Consider the following 13,948-nt stretch of genomic DNA (forward strand, 5'->3'; position numbering starts at 1 on the left):
CGTTTACTGTTTATCTTTAAATTCTTTAAAAAACGTGTTGTAAAGTTCAACTGACGTCATCATCATCATCTATTTTAGAATAAGAATTTATTATTAGAAAATAAAAAAGCACCTTTCATTTAGACCCATTTTATATACAACTAGCCGTTTTCCCGCGGTTTTACCCGCGTCCCGTGGGAGCTACTGCCCGCACCGGGATAAAATATAGTCTATGTTACTCGCAGATAATATAGCTTTCTAATTGTGAAAGAATATTTAAAATCGGTCCAGTAGTTTTTGAGTTTATCCATCCACAACCAAACAAACAAACAAAGTTCTCCTCTTTATAATATTAGTATAGATTATCCTTAACATCAAGTTATCTCAAGTTACCAGGAAAGACAATCAACAAGAAACAAGACAAAGCAATAGTATTGCGGTTTCATATTTTCCATAGAATTCTCATGACTCACATGTACTTGACAGCCGCCATTGATTGACGAAGTGTTACAAAACGCCAGCTATTGTTGCAATGAAAAACTTCAGGAACCAGTCGACGACAGCCGAATACGCAATACTATTCTATTGTAAACTTCAATCCTAGGTATTACAATCCTAGGTATAGCAGGATGTATGTAATAATCTATGTATCTTCCCTTTTACTTTAAAGTCTGAAATCATCAATCCGTCTTAACCAGACATGGTGATTAACGCTCATTCCTTCTCTGTATAAGGAAAGGCCTGTACCCTGCAGTGGTACAATAAAAAGGCAGATGATGAGCATTTGATAGTTGCTCTATAAAATGATCTGGACAGACTGCTATGTTTGCTGTGGGTACAGGTGGAACGCTTAAGACTTGAACCCTTACAGGCTATTTCATATGCAATTCCTAGCAGAAGTTTTCCCCGGAGGCGAGAAATAGCTAACAATATAGGTACATAAATAAATTTATGTTTCTTCAAAGGAAATATGCATTTAATTTGAGTGCAGCTTCACTTAGGTATAGTGGTATGGATTTCCCAAGGTCGCGGGGTCATGTATGATAGCTAATTTAAGTGGATGCATTGTTATAGCACTAATTGCGGTTAGCATCGTATATGTTTATTGTTTGTAGGTAATTTGAATATGGGTAAATTATACCTAACATAAATATCTAAACAAAAGCCAGTGAGTAACTGGAGGGTAAAATACGTATTATGTGAAATCTATCAATAACACTAAAACGTTGGTCTAACTTTTATTTCCGACTAGAAGAACAAGCAGTAGAGATATTCCATTCTAAATATTTGCAACTCGATTAGATCCTTAGCCAAGAAACTTCCAAGTGCTGAAAAACTTTTAAAGGGGAAGTTTGTTCGTATTCGTATATAAATGAATGTTTAAAAACTTAATGCAGCCTAGAAAATGGTTGCATTTCGTTTTGAGGAATTATTATATACTAGATAGATCGATAGAGTTCGACCTTTGAATATCCTTTGAATGAATTATGCAAATACTATACTTGTAGGACTAGATCTAAGAGTGACAGATAATGTATCGGTGGATAGATGAAGGACAAAGAATACAAGATGGATTGATCGTGATAGTGAATGACGATAATTGATGGTGGCAACTTAGAAATAAAATTTAATGTGTATTACCTGTTAATGTTCCAATACATATTCTATTCTAACTGCTCCACGCTTTGAAATATTTCCTTCACCTGAGAAAAAAGCATATCTCCTTTCTCAGGCTCCAGACTGCAGACTTGCAAATGGAAGTTCCTGACTCTTCCCATACAAGTATTCTGATATTCAATTTCCAAGTTATCAGAATTGAAAACTTTATCGAATAATAAAAGCTACGATTGACTTTCAAGCCCAGTAACTTCGTGAGAAGCAATTTTCTAGTTAACTACAACTTACGAGAAACTTTGCACCGTCTTGTGCAGTCTAACAAAATGTATGAGCTTCATATTATCATTATGCATAATTTTAGACTGCAGAATTTGTATCGAAATAAATCACATGGTTGAAAGCTAACGTCATTAACTAACACTTTTTTAATGCTATAAGTGTTTTACAGTGGTATGTGAAGCATATAAGCCATTGATATTTTGTTCTAAGATGTATGGTATGCTATCATAAAAATGTGAGAGATAAAACCGCTATACTATTATCATAGTAATAATAAAGTGGCTATAAAAACGAGGCCGTAACTTTGATATATTGCTGAGTTACATCCGCATACAACTTTACGTTGCCTTTTATCTTGAGAAAAGGTACAACTATCATATATATCAACATTCCCATTGCTGGATATATGCCTCTTTTCACACGGGGATGGCATGACCAATGCCTTTCCTCAAGATAGATTTGTGATACGAGGATTCTTACAGGTTTCCTCATTATATTCCTTTATAATAGTCAACAGTGTCCACTTAGAAAGTTTTACACGTTTTGTAAGTGCAGGCGTCCCAACGTCTAGACTACCGCGAAATGAGTTGTAAACAAACATAAAATAAATTAGTAACATATAAATTCACGTATCACACGTGTACTTTGTTATCCTCAAACAAAATGGTACAAGGTCAAGTATTGTTTACTCGATATTGGTATTCTATAGTGTACGACGATTTTATTAAAGTTTAAGGCTTTGTAAACCTATACCGACCACAAATCGTCGTATTTTAGGCACACTTTAGGCAAAATAAAGTGAGTCAGCGATTATTTCTCTCGTTTCGCCTAAAACCACATAGTAAACATGTGTTTATTACATTTTCAGGTCTAAGCGTAGCGCGTTTGTTCAGAAAAGGGTTTATTCCGTCACTGACTGTAGGTCAAATAGTTTGAAATACGAATATTCATTCAAAAGATTTAAATACATTCAAATGTAGAAAGTACAACACTACACCAGCACTTATATATAGGTACCTATAGCATTTTACGCTATTACATGACACAATTTTCTGCAGAATTAATATACACGTATGAAAAGGGAAGCGGGGGAATGAAATGTAATTATGTGTCACAGTGGAGCATTTAGATCTAACAGTTCTCTGTGGTATGGTTGGCGGGGAAAATCAGGAATTATGAAACTTTTTCAGTAAAAGTCTAGTTATAACATAGTTTTAGTAGACAAAGGTCAGGCCAGCTCATGACATTTACCTAATATGTGTTTGTGAACACAATCGTCACACGTTTCATGAACTTTTCCTTATTTTCTAATTGATCTAAAGTAACTTAAAACGGTATTCAGATTTAAGTGATAAATTAATTATTATGGAATGTAATATAATTAAGAACACTAAAATACAAAAAGAAGCATGAATGTCTGCGCAAATATACTTTTTGTTACTGTGTAGTGTGTATCTACTATGTTCCACTTTGGCCCATTTTCCCCTACATCGCGTTCAGAAACAAAGCGAATGAAAAGCAAAGCTTATTCTCGTCAACCGACTGAAGTGATTACCTGCTGCTTAGCTACGAATTTGTATGAGGACATTGCTTATTTTATAACTAACTATTCCCTTGGCGCCACCCGCTTTGTGCATATAAAAAATATTAAAAGATTCCATTGTTTTATCAAATTAAACGTAGTCTTAGTTCAGTAGTCAATATTTTTGTATATAGCATACCTATTTTATAAACCTGTGGACCATAACATGATAATATAGGTTTAAATGAATAAAGTAAAACAAAAATCGGTTGATCTAGTTTTGATTAACGCGGCACTAAAAGCGTGTATTTAAACATTGTTACGCATTCAATTCATTTTGATTGCAAACAGGCGCTGGAATTTTATTTATTTTGTACCTATATTCAATATTTGTGTACCTATTTCGAATTTGTGCAGTTTTCCACGAAACAGGCACACACAGTGGACTGGTCACAAACAGATTAACAAATGGTTGCACTCTAATTCCCGGTACAGTGTTATAACCAGGGATTGTGTCACACCCGTGTGGATATTGTATTATTTTGGATATTTAGCTATATGAATAATATTAGAAACTCATTCGTTATTTACGTTATCCTGGCTAACATTACAATTGCGAAAGTTAAGAGTAACTTTACCTAAAACATGTAGGTATATTGGCTGTGTGATCTTTCAATCTCTAATCTCATATAAATTTATAGACAGATTATAGGACCCACACACGATACCTGACCGCTCGCCGCCCCCGGTGGCGGTGAAGCGGAGAACCACAACGGAATCCATTTACCAAATCCGCTTACACAATTTCCCAACATTTTTCAACATGGAACTATATTTTTCGATACGATGAGCGGCGTGTCGATTTTCACGCCTGTAAAAGCAACGCCAAACTATTTTAGCTGTTTAACTTTTGACACTTCTTAGCATTCAATTGTTTTGTCGACTATGGTATTTAAGCTACATGCTTTGTCGATGTTATTCAGGTTAATTTTTTGTTTACCTCGTATGGCTCCCCGTCTTGCTGAAAAAGGTTCTAACTAAAGGATTTCATAGTAGAAGATGATGATGCGCAACATGGCATCCGCTTACATCACCTGTTTCTCAAAACTTTTACTATGAAATATAGTGTGTTGCTCTTTACTACCAAATAAGTAGATAATTTTACCAAAATATATAATTTATGTTTAATCTCCCTTTTAGGCATTTTCACTGCAAACAAAATCACCTATCATCCAAACTATCACCACACAGTATCATATCAACCCTTCACGAGCGAGTGCTCAACAGCGTACAATCATAATTTTCCCGCGGGTCAACTCGACCGCGACCGCCCATAACCACGGCTTAACCCTGCACGCATCGCTTGCCCGCGGACGATTTCCCGGCTTTCCACCGGGGAAGCAATGGAGCGTGGGGCCTACTTAGTGTTAGGAACATGCTCTGTGATTGATAGGTGAAACAGGGTAGGTACGACAATATTGTTAAGCTGTGAAAGGCTGTCTGTGTAATAGCACAAATAGTGTAGGGTTATGTGTAAATGTGTAGTTGTTTTCTTATGTTATGTTTACGTTATTCTTGTAATTGATACAAACTAGATATTAATGGAACTAAGCATTAGAGTATCTACAATAGAGTACTTACTAGGTACACTTGTGTGTATCTCAGTGAAAATTATAGGAACATACGGTGCCATTCTCAAGTAACGATGAGAATTTTTTCTATGTTGCCGCGACAAACGTTGGAAAGCCGAGAACTACTTCCTAAGAACTTTGAAATTCAAGTTACTACCACAAGGAAACTAATATACCAATACTTGCCAAAGTTGAAGACTTCATGCAAATATATTTATTCAATATAAGTGTAGCTACGTTTAAAAACAATCCTTCACAAAACCTGTCAGTGACATTTTACTGAATCCATCTCTCTATAGCTTCTAGAACTATCAAAGAGGCTGTAAGCTCTTTGACCTTCTCCTCTGTGCAGTGGTGACCTTTCTCCCGACGAGGCAGGGGCGGCCACGTGCCTCGCAGATGTCAAACCAATTAGTGTTAATTATGCCTCGAGCTACCACTGCCCTTCTGGGCTACTCGACTCTTCGCGTGGGTGTTCCGTCACCAATTTACACACATTTTTAAAGCTAATTTTTCAGTTTGATGAATTGATTGTGTACCTCACAAATCGCGCACTGAGCGACAATCAATCATGTTATAATTTATTTTGTTTATTTGAAGGAAATGTTGCCGATTTTGCTAATTGAATTTCGATCCACTGAACAGTCGCTTTTGCTCCATTTGTGTGCAAAATTCGTTTATTCACATTAGAATGAACTTAGCTAAAAAAGTACTAGGTAATTGTGCGTAATGTGTATTTAGCCAAGTTAGTATTGCGTAGCGTTTAGAAGAGCAAATAGAACAGAAAATAAAATTGTTTATTTATCCTCACTTAAAGACAATCCCCTTAAACTGCAAATAAAAACATTTACAACAGACATGTAATAAAAATTGATGTGTGAAGCCGGAAAAGTTGTGATCTCCCGAGACGAACGTGCCCGGACTGTAACAACAAACTGATCCTGAATGTTAATACAGTACCATTAGGGACCTCAACTCTTACTAAAACAAGGGAATATTTGCTCTAGACTGAAAGTTGGCAAATTAAACAAGTATTTAAGAGTGTAATGCCCCATTTCTAAGACCGTTCGGCATGCGAATTGTCTGTTTGTCTTTTGTTCTATTCAGTTGGAAGATTAGGTTCTGGGAAATTAAATGTTTGCAGATTCAGCTTTTCACACATTAAAAAGAAAAGTTGCCTTATCAGCAAGCTATAAAATTGCGAATAAACAGTAAATTGCAAGCCTTATTCTTTCTTACACAGTTTTCATGGAAAAAATCTTTCTTACACCGCGTTCTAAGCACCTATCCTAATAACTTTTTCGGAAGTTTTATTTTTCCGTTGCTTATAAATTGTTTCATAAAGTGACTGGTGAGCCGTGATACACCGCCCGGGCGTCGGCGTCGTGCCAGAATAAATGGCTTTCTTTATGGAATTCGCGTGTAAAATATAGTAAGGTCGAAATAATAGGCTTCTAGGTTATGAAAAGTAAAGTAAAAAAATTAAGCCTAAAATTATATTACAGGAATAAATGAAGCTTAGCTATAGTTGGCTGGTAATACGTTCTGTGGTTAAGGCTTTTAACATTTTTATGAAGGTAAACTTTCCTAAAAAAATGTAAGCAAATGTGCCTTTTAAAAAAAGAGGCTGATTTTGATAGGAGCCTGACATTTGTTTAAGATAACCTTTCGGACCACGAGTTGTCTGTTCCCACACAATTTTCATCCACCAACCACCTGAAAATATTTAAGATTACATAAAATGATAAAACAGGCACAAAAGATAATTTTCGCGTAATCCCGGGCACATAATTGCAAAAGTTCTGTGGTCACAGCTGGCCGGGACTGGCGGTGGAACCAATAAATATGGCGAACAATCTGAAACTACGTGTTTATATAGGATGGATAAATATATTTACGTTTGTGTTTTGTTTAACACATTTAATTTTCTACCTTCCTTATTAATTCTCCTTTGGTTTTTAGTTGTTCAACTTAATTTTGTTTATTATTTAAGTTCTAAAATAAGCGTGATGATTGGCACTCAGTCAGAGATGGTTGATATTGAGTTTAGTACTAAGTGATCTAATTTCGTTAATAGCTAATTAAGAGATAGGCGAATAGATATGATTGCTGTTAGCACAATGTCTAGACATTGTATTTTATTACTATGGACTGTCTGTGGGTGGTTATAACAACTTAATATCACACAGATCCATTACCTAAATGTGGACTAATTCATTACCCATAGCAATATACCATAATTTATTAGTTCATGCAATTTTAATTTATCTTTATTTACTAGTTGTTAGGAGTTCTTTAAATGAATTAAATATTATATGTCATGTTATGAACTTGTTTTGATTGCATTAAGGGTGACAGATGATGTGCTGCATGATTATTCAGACTGAAGTGTGTAGATATAAGGAAAAATCCTTATTTTATATGCAGTTTGGTCCTTATCTAACCATTAGGAAAAACGCATTCACTACGACCCCGTTGCACAACAACTTAATGAAATACCTAGGCTCAATAATTATTTATACATCGTTCCATCTCTTTCAAATTCAAACGAAAAAATGAGGCAGCATATCGTTTTAAATATATTATATGTCTTAATATTCTATTTGTTTGCTAATTGATGTTCTTGTGTATATTAATGAATTGTGTACTGATGGCGCCGAGATAGTGCCAACAGCTTCTGTCCTCAGACGTGTTGAGAATAGCTCAGTAATCCTTGTTAGATCCTGTTCAGAGGTGACAATGTGTCTATTTATAACAGAGTAATCAGGCTTATGAGTTTACGTAGTGGTGGAAATTACAATTTAAAATAACCTTTAAGTTGATTTGCTTACTTAATAAAAAAAACCCGCCAAGTGCGAGTCGAACTCGTGCACGAAGGGTTCCGTATTTATAAAACGGACAAAAAATCACGTTTGTTGAAAAAAATATTTATTAAATTCTAGTTTTCAGTATTTGTTGTTATAGCGGCAACAATAATACATCATGTGTGAAAATTTCAGCTCTCTTACTATCACGGTTCATGAGATACTGATACTTCTTAAGTACACAATATAATTGATATTTATGGGAGAAAAGCTTTTCCCTAGGTACTGTAACAACATACAACAACAGTAGTTATTTTGTCACAATATAATCACACTTTGTGTAATCTTCATTTTAAAAAGTTATAAACAGCTTAATAGTCTCAGAAGATTCAATCACAATTTAGTAGATCCTTGGTAATTTCTCAGTATAAATAAATATGTTTACCTTCATTCGTTTATTGTATTCCACGAACCAATCAAGTTGTGCACACACATGAACAGTCATAACAACCTCTTTCAGTTATTCAGTAATTTGGCAGCAACAGAATTAAATTCAATTAATGTACATAAACAATTAACATAGCTATACACATGTACAGTACATAGTACGACGTGAACTGAATCTGATATGCAATTAAAACTCAATTCTGTGTCGTTTCATCCCGAAAACATTTGTACATGCAAATTGTTCTGCTTGTTTTCCATCAAGTAATGTTTTAGCGAAAATCCTGTGTTCCACAAAATGTTGTGTTGCAATTATGTGAAAGTTTACTTTAGTCCTTATTTTGAGAACCGAATGTAGCGCCAGTGAAAAACATTGCGTCATTTTGCAATATTAAGTACATATTTTATTCTGAATTTTGGAATCAATACTGTCAAAAATGTACGCTTCGAATAAATCGCTTTTCTTTAACATCACAGATACACTTTATTACACTGCACTACAAAAGCGACAAAATTAATAAAAAAAAGTATAAACTAATAAACTTCCCTGAAGACAACATGAAGCTCAAAAGACACACCATATATTATCCGTTGTGTGTCAGGGGCACGGTTTAGCCTTCCAAGGACACTGATTAGGGCCACACTAAGTAAGTATTGTCTCAGGAGGCTTCGCTCCAACGCTAAGATGTTTTTCTTGTAAGAGAAAAAGCCTTCGTGAAAATGCCGAACCTCGATAATCCAAAATGACAGCCTACCCTTAATAATTGCTTTAAAAATGCTCTCATCGCTCGCTTGTTTATGTAGCTCTAGAAAATAAAAGCCTTAGTTTCCACAGCGAAATAAAAATGACTAGAGAACAAAATATGTAGGCATTATGCAAAAGCTTCTGAAAATATAAGCCTGTACTACACGAGTCCCTATGTTTAAAAAGTATGTTACCATCAACATACTGTAAACAACGGAATATTAGAATAGTTTTCCACTGACATTTGCGAGTGCCAACAATAGAATAACAACCACATTTCCATTAATTCGATAAACCAGTGAAAACTACAGATGGAAATTAAATTACCATAGTGGAATTATTGGTGGCATTACAAAAGCACTACATTAGCGAAATAACTCGTTCAGTGAATCACTCCCTCCCCAAGTTTTCCTCCCCCTCCTCCCCGGTCTCAGACGACGTTCACCTAATGCATACAAATGTTTCCTGACAACTAACTATAAGGAACTACTCGACATTCTGCGCGGAACTGGGAAACCCCTTTTAACAGGATCATTCCGAAAAGTATTTGTTAAAACGCGAACGTTGAAGCCTACTTGGAATGGGAATTAGGCAGGTATACTTCTTCAAATATTATATAGGTTTATTCAAATACCGCCTCCCGTTTTCATCCTCTTTTGTTGAATTTTAAATTAATTTAATGGAAATATTTTCAGTGTCGCTGTTTGTTCAAAATGCTTACATTTAAAACATAATCATATAGGAACGATTTCAACCAGTCAAGTTGCATCACGAGCTATGTTAAGGGTCCTATTTTCCACTGAAAAAGACTCTAATTTTACTACCCACTTACAAAGAACTCCAAAATCCCCCATTTCCCTGCATAAAGAAACTACTTCTATAAATAACTCCCAGTCCCGCGGTGAAAGTCAAGAGTCTTGGAGCGCGCAGTGAGGGCGCGACGTTTCGGATCACGCGACTATCGAGTTACCTACTCACTCCAAGAGTTGAGCCCTCTAGAGTTTTGTATGCCGAACAGTTCGGAAGCAGGAAAGAACCTAATGGAATAAAGAGAGATGAAAATCTCAATGTTTATGTGAACATAAAAACGATTCTAAGAAGTTGTTATAGGAAGACAGTTCTAATTAATAATACCTACCTGCGGATACAAAAATGAAAGTCATGAAGATTATGTACCGGTCATGCAGCAAAACTAATATAAAAACGAAGCGATTTTATCGATACCCAAGAATGGATAACGTTTCATGCCCTGGGATGAGGATGATATAAAAATAACTTCCTACAAGATACAACGGAATCAATTAACAAACAAAAGGGTATTGAATCGATCTCCTGAAGTTCTCGACATCTGAAGTTTGTGCTACAATCGAAAGCTATCGATAATTACGAGGGTGCGATACTCAAATTAGATAACTATTTATTTTAAAGAAGTCGTTACGGTTGCTGATAAGCCAGAAACTCTGACAGACAACCAATCTTAAAAAGTCGGGTTGGGTTGCCCGGGTAGTAACTGGGTAGAAAAGGTCTGATAGGCAGTCGCTTCTTGTGAAACATCGTCAGCTTAGCTGCATCAGTTTATACTAGGAACTGCATTCAACATAGTTAGGAATACTTTTATGTTGTGACATTGCTGTACCTGAAACTATGTTGTTGTTCTTTTTTGCAATTTTTTTGATAGAAGAATTGACTCATAGTAGTTAATACGTATTGATGGCAAAATGAAACTCCGATCCCATGTGGCCATAATTAAGTTACGTTTGTGTATCCATTTTCTTGATAGTTTGCCCTGACATATCTTCCGGGAAAACAAAGGTCATATAATATTATGTACTTAGTCACAGTTTTCTTCTAAAACGTGTTTCATATTCTAAAGTAATAATTATAATTAATGCACAGTGTTACAGCACAGTTACCTCACTTGGCAAAATAAACAGCAGAACAGTGATTGTACAGCCAACATCTAAAGTAATTACTAACCAGGTGCAGATTGAAAGTGTTTCCAAGAATAAAGACGAAGTCTTGCTCATGCTGTATTTTATGAATTTTCACTAGATACACAAAATGAGACTCCATTACGTATAAACAAGCATTTTAGTTATTTCCTCCTCCATATTGCTCTTCAGTATACTACAAGTAGTAATAATGGTAATAGACTGATGGATGGATATATTATAATACATAAGTATTTAGTATACCTACTATGAACACTGCATTTAATATTTAATTTAAAAAAACATTCTGCTTTGTCGAAATATATTGTACCCATTATTTGACGGTATCGATAGAGCTTTTGCCAACCCTAATTTCATTGCTTGATATAAAGACTAAACTAAACTTTTTATTACTAGCATGAAACAAAAGCGCAGCTGGCCCATCCCTACTGACAAAGCAAACTGGACCAGCTCACCTATTCATCAAGAAATCGATATACCGATGTCGCGGACACTGATTTACGTCACAACACTACATACTCGTACCTTACCATGTTTTATTTATAGTGTAAAGCGAAAAGGAAAGAGTATATAAAAGCTAGATAAACCCGCAGTTTTTGGGAATAAAAAGGTATCCTAAAAATATGTATCAATATAAACATTTCAATTAAATATCCCATTCAAATTAATTCTACCAATATCTTGTAAAATGTTACAAACAGCTAAACATTCACATTTTATAATACTAACCAACATTTTCTTTAGAAATCCGTATCAAATTAAGTCTGAAAGAACCCAATTAGCGAGCAAAGATAAATTGATACATGAAACGTGAGATTTCTCTCTAGATGTTTTCGTACAAATGAACAAATTATGAACACATTCACACTCCGGTGAGCATTTATTCAGTGCGCGTATTACCCATGAGAACATTTACTTATTTATTTCATTGGCATCCCCAAAGCTTTACAAACATATACTTGCGACTGTGTGGGTACACAAAGTAAGTCTTCTGATATATTGAAGATAGAAAGTGTACCATGAAATACCTATGTGTTATAGTCTTTTCAATTTCACATACTATGCGAAAGGCCCGAATACTGAGACGCCACTCAGTAACTCATATAAACATCATTCTAACTGTGTCTCAATATGTTTTCGTCAACAGAAATAGTTCTAAGTAGAACTTACAGTTAAGCAGCGTTTCAGTATTTCAAAGTAAGTACTGTATAAATCTTCTGGGACAGCGTAAACAATAGAAGAGTACAATCTAACAAAACCATTAAAACCAGTTAAATAATTCATAACGTTTCCACTGGCTCCTGCGAGTTTTGCACTGAAATATTCAGACGCCCCGCATCATAACCTGATTCACACGGGATAAAACATCCAGGTTTCAGTAAAGTAGCATTTACTTAAGAAAGACTGCTGTATTTATTTGAGTGAGTTTTGAATAATTTTAATGATATTACAATGTTGTTTTGTACATAATGCTTTTTATTTTATTTCTCGCGCAAAATATTGACTTACGGCTATTTTACGATCTGTTGATGACGGGATCTTAAAAAAACGCTAAGTAGTTAAATTCCGGACTATATAGTTTCCACCCGCGGTTTCCCCAGACAAACGAGATTGCTCACTTTATCTTGAAGTAACTTCACTACAATCAAGAAAGATGCAACTCCAACGAAAAACGCAAGTAGATATAGAACATCTTGGTCCAATCTCCGCGAGTGTCAGCAGTTTGCAAGTATTCGCCGCAGTCGGGTAATGAATGTGGGAACTTCCCCGATAGCTCCGAACTGGCCGACACTTCCCGCTTACGTAGTCTTGTCTTGTGAGTTAATTGCTTGAGGAAACACTAGCTGTTTCCTACGGTTTCACTCTCGTGTTCACGAAACTGATAAAAAGTAGTTTATAAAGTAACATACGGCCCTACACCTAAATAAAAATTATCAATCTCTTCCGATGATCTACCGTAAAGCGTAATAAAATATAGTGAATACACACACATTGTGTTTTTGTACTTAGCTTTATTAACACCTACGCCTACTGCGTATCATGTGATGTACTTATTACCTGCACCTTAAGATAGATAACAAAGTTATTTAATCCTGCAAACATCTCAAATTACGTCTAAACAATAACCCTTATACATCAATAATTCCCGTTTTCTCTCAAATTACGCTAATTTGCCCACAATGTATCCCTTGGCTAATCAAGTGCGTGAAAGACGGCCTGTCTACCCGCTCGCTAATATAAAGGATGAACCTGTCTGCCTGTCAGGATATTAAGGCAAAGCTGTGGTATCCTGCTCCTAGTCGAGCTTGTGAGCAATTAACTTGGTTAGTGTATAATGTGATCATAATTGTTATCTGGTCAGTTCTAAAAACGTCTGTCTTTTGCTGGCATGATTTTAACTGATGTATTTTGATTAACTGATATTATAACAAACTAACTTCTGCACCCTCTTCTTCATGCACCCGGATAAAGAGTAGCATACAGCTTTCTTCAATAAGTAAGTTATCTAATATTGAAATATTTTTTCAAGAAGGATTTGATATTTCTGAAATAAGCTCGTTCAAGCAAAGAAACTCTTTATCTTTATCTTCAACAATGAGATGGTAACATAATAATGTTATATAACTCTACGAGTACAAGGCATTGCCATCACAATAAGGACATACTGTCACTCTGTCCAACAAACTTAGTGTTATGTGAAAGGGCTGACAGCCGCGATGCGAGTGCACAAAGCCCCATTATCCCTTTGTGGTGGCCGGCTTTTGACCATGTACGTAAAATTGGAGCAAAACAATAACAACTGTGGACTAGGCCTGTAACATAGTTACAACTCTACTCTCTAGAGGGGCTCTCTATTCTGTAGAGGGATATCATTCCCGTAAACAGAAGGATTGTTTGCTTTTGAATTGAAAGCTTACTTACATTAAGGTAACATAACTCTATTTGTTTATCTGTTCTGCCACGTCAAAACTATT

This window comes from Helicoverpa zea, chromosome 2 (assembly GCF_022581195.2).
Source record: "Helicoverpa zea isolate HzStark_Cry1AcR chromosome 2, ilHelZeax1.1, whole genome shotgun sequence".
Taxonomy (NCBI): domain Eukaryota; kingdom Metazoa; phylum Arthropoda; class Insecta; order Lepidoptera; family Noctuidae; genus Helicoverpa; species Helicoverpa zea.